Source organism: Tachypleus tridentatus, chromosome 8, assembly GCF_004210375.1.
Source record: "Tachypleus tridentatus isolate NWPU-2018 chromosome 8, ASM421037v1, whole genome shotgun sequence".
Lineage (NCBI taxonomy): Eukaryota > Metazoa > Arthropoda > Merostomata > Xiphosura > Limulidae > Tachypleus > Tachypleus tridentatus.
Window position 1 is genome coordinate 34,663,665 of NC_134832.1, and position 4,424 is coordinate 34,668,088.

General features: G+C 32.4%; 1 protein-coding gene across 3 annotated transcripts in view; it reads left to right on the forward strand.

Annotated features, from left to right (window-relative positions):
* The window catches only part of Rab3GAP1 (RAB3 GTPase activating protein subunit 1), a 131,926-nt gene that overhangs the window by 45,629 nt on the left and 81,873 nt on the right, over nt 1-4,424 (forward strand). The gene's annotated exons all lie outside the window — the stretch shown is intronic.

A 4,424-nucleotide genomic window follows, 5' to 3' on the forward strand; every position in this document is an offset into this window, starting at 1 on the left:
GCACATTTAACAGCAGCAAAGAGAATCCTACGTTACTTGAAAGAAACAGCTGATCTTAGTCTTAAGTTTGAAAAGGTACCAGGAGACGTCATTACTGGTTACTCAGATGCAGATTTTGCTGGAGACCTGGATGATAGGAAGTCCACATCAGGAAATATCTTCATTCAAGCAGGAGCAGCAGTAAGTTGGATTAGCAAAAAGCAATCCACGGTGGCCCTGTCCACCTCAGAGGCAGAATGTATAGCCTTGAGTCTTGCAGCACAGGAAACAGTATGGTTGAAAAGACTACTGAAAGAAATAGGTTCCCAAGTTGGTGACCCTGTTCGTATCATGGAAGATAACCAAGGAACAATCGCCATGGCACAGAATCCAGTGGGTCATGCAAGAACAAAACACATTGATATTCGTTACCACTTCATTCGCCAATGTGTGCAGAACGGATCAGTAAAACTTGAATATTGTCCCACAAACAGTATGACTGCTGACATTCTTACAGAGCCACTTGCTAGAAATGCATTTGAAAGGTTCAGAGATAATGTTGAACTGGCACCAATGGATAAATGAACCAGATAAAGTGACGATTATAATAATAGATTGAGAGTAATTGTAAGTTTGTGTAAAACTTAAAATTAAGTGGGAGTGTTAAGAATATTGAGATAAGTGCTGCCACCTGTAGTTAGGTTATTTTTTTAATACAAGTGTACTCGATGAATAAACACATATCAACAATTAGTACAGGTAGCCCTGGAATTGCGAATAGCTTTGCGTGAAATTTAACCAGAAAAGAAAAAAAAACTAATAAAAACCTAACTATTTCCTATGTAATAGTGTAAACGAGAGGTCAGCATATTATCTCAGCTGGCTAGTTTTGCATTCCTTTTCGCTCAACATATCTTGTTCTCCATGTCATTTGAGTTTTATGGTTTTGTTATGAATTTATTTCTCATATTAACAAATTCTAGTTAGTTTGTTACTTAAGTTCGGCTTCAGTGATGTAGATTTAATCCCTTTATATTGTGGTTTAGTTAAATTATTTTTAATCAGTAGCTTATAATAATTAACTATGGTGTAGCAGGAATATAAAATGGCTTATTTTAAAATAAATTTTCTGATCCGAAATTTTGTAACTTCTTGTGATCAGAACATGTGTTTATCCTTGGTGGAATTGTAATAGTGAATGGCCCGATTAAATGAATCGTGCTCCTATGTATAGTATAAATTTACACCAATTTTAATATAAATAACTGTAATTTTGTTTTATTTATTATGTGTTAGCACCGCTAGTTAGTGGTCAGTAAGGCTTGACTTTACTAAAACTTAAGAGAACAGTACTCGACTTGCGTTCTGTCTTCAGTCAAGGTCAAGTTCCAAACATGGAAAGAAAAGTGCAATGATGATGTGCGAACGTGATGTGTAGAAGTTCTGAAAAAGTAGTGAAAACTTGGATCACTCGGGTGGGGCTAGACGAATGGAAAGTGTGCTAACCCTGCACGAACTGTACGAGATGCGTGCTCGCCTTACCTAACATGGAATTCATTCAAGTCATATGTTTCTAGATATTTGTTGGCGCGCCCTGTTTGTGCAATTACTGATTTCTTTCTAATTTGTCATTCTTATTAATTTAAAATATGTACCTGGATCCACCTGTTTTGGGATAAACGTGATAAAACTTCCATTCATTTGAGAAAGGATTTGTCAGTTGTTCATCATAAGCTACGATATTTTTGCTCTTATTATATAATATCGTGTCAAATAACAATAGTATACGCCTTCTCTAGTTATATTTTCTTTTTTAAATTCACCCATTTTTATTTTTAGGTTTTAAAGTTGCGTTTAAAGTTATTTTTTTTAAGTTCTTAGGAAAAAACCAACATTTTAATTCGCATATATCAATGAAGTTGTGTTCGTATCCTGTGAAAACCTTGAAGAAAACGAATGGTGCAACACTCGACAAATTAAAAAAAAAACAAACAGCTCTGTGAAGAGCCATTGCCCGGAACGTTATTTTCAAATTATTCAACAAACTTACTTTAATTTTGGCGAGCGCTTCACATTGTTTGTTTTCTTCCACATTTTAAACATTCATTTCCTATATAGGTATTTTTATTATCAGATAGTATGAAAACCTGGTTGATTACTTTCTTAACGAACTTATAATTAAAATCAGGTTCAGTATCCTTGGTGTACTCAGTGCAGAGATAGCTTAGTATTCTGTTCATAGACACAAAACACACGTGTTTTAATGTATGGTTTTTTTTCAACGGTAGTAAAATTCACAAATTATTTCATTTAGTTTGATTTATAAAGTTTATGTGTGAGTAAAGCCTATTCTCATGTAAAAAGTAAAATAGTATTAGTAAAGTAGCTTCTGCAAAACTAGATAAAATACATTAAAATATTAGTTGTATGCAAGTAATCATTCTTCACTGCAGACTGCTTAAAGTTCCTGTGGTGTACTGGTTAAAGATATACAGCAGTAAATAACTTACATGTATCTTCATTTCTAGTCGTTGTTTATTTTTATTTCCCTTAATAATTTGGGTGGACACACACTCGTTCACGCAAAAATAAATTGTGTCACACTATAGAGTGAATGGTTCTTTTGTAATAGAGTTCTATGTCAGTCTTGTAAGTTTTTTTACAATTTGTGTCATATTCTTCAAAATTTGACAAATCACTTGTAGTAGCATGACCACATAACTAATCATCATACTTACAATTGTCATTTGCTGTTTAACTCTGATGAAGGAAAGTCCATTTTGCAAAAGAACTTGGGTTATTGGATTTTTTTGTGATGATCACTTTATTGTTGATCCTGCATGCTTACAGGAATACCACATGTTATACCTGATACTTTAGAACTAATTATAAATCAAGGACTCTTTGCACGTCCTCTTGTTTGTTTGTTGTTTATCAAACATTTACAGGGAGCACGTTTTTTAAAATTTTAATATGGAACTAAGGAATATTGCATGTGGATTCTGATGAGAACCACATCCAAGAAAAAAAGAAAAAAACTAGGGACAGCTAGTTATATAAACCAGTGGTTTAAAATTGAGGACAAGCGGCTAGTCATGGAACACTGTGCTTTGAAACTAGAGGCAGATGGCTAGTCAGACAACAACTGTTTGGAACTAGGCAACATGTTTGAAATTTTAGTGATGGCAGAAAATTATCTTTTGTGATGTGCCAGAGTAATTGTAGATAAGTAGCAATTTGTTGTCCATTATACTAAACTATTTTTAGTATTGCCATGACTTAATTATGTAGAAATGCTGTAATAAAAGTTTAAACTGAAGTATGTTACATGTATACAAGGACACCAGAGTTTCAAAGGAGGAGTGTGTACATATTGCATGCTTATAAAAAATATGTATCATGTGTTACAACCTCTTTATTCAATTGTGCATGTATATGTTTTTGCACCTGTAATAGTTTTATTTCAGCATGTGCAGATGATATCAGTATATCAAATTCTGTTGACATTCGCAAATGAAAAATACAAACTAAAATTATTAGCTTATACTTTTATAGTTACATGCTACAGTTGAATGCCAAGTATTTTAATTTCAGTTTTATCTTTTTCTCAACCATCGTAAAAACATAAAAGCAAGTAGTTTGGGGCATATCTTTCTTCTAGCTGGCAAGTTATGAAAGCAGTTCTAAGTGTTAATATGTGGCTCACCAAAGAAAGGTTTCTGTACAAGTGTATTTGTAAGGTGCATATTTAACTAAACAACATGAGGTCATTCCATATTTGTTTGGTACGTTGTTTTTCACATACTTCACCTTAAAAATCAGTTATAAAATACTTAACTTTGTGACTTGTTAGACTGATTTATTTGTGTATCAACTCAAGTATTTCAGGACTTCTGTTTATTTGTTGTTGTTGTTATTCCAGAAGTAAATTTGTCAGTTGATAGTAACAAAATAAACTCTGGTCATTAACACTTTATTTTGAAAACACTCAAGCAATTAAGCTATTTTATCTTCTTAAAGTGTGTTTTGTTATCTAGTCATATTCCATTTATCTTGCACATGTATTTTCAAATTTCTGTAGCAGATCAATCATAAAAGTAATACATTGTATATTAAGGTCTGCATGTCAGATATTCCACAATAGTATTGTCTGGTATTTTCTTACATGTCCAATAGCTAGCAACTTTTCTATGAATTACTAAAATGATTTTGTTTATAGTAATCTTTATAACTTTTCAAGACCATGGTTTATGTTTAGGTAACTGGATTAAGTCTTAGATATGAATGGCAGCATAGCATATCAAAAAAGCAATTTTGAAATTTTCTCTAAATACTAAATTAGTATATTAAACATCTAATTGACATGCTTGTTCAGTTATATGGTGCATTTTTGTGACATTGTAATATGGTATATGTGTCAAATATATAAAATAGTATTACATGTG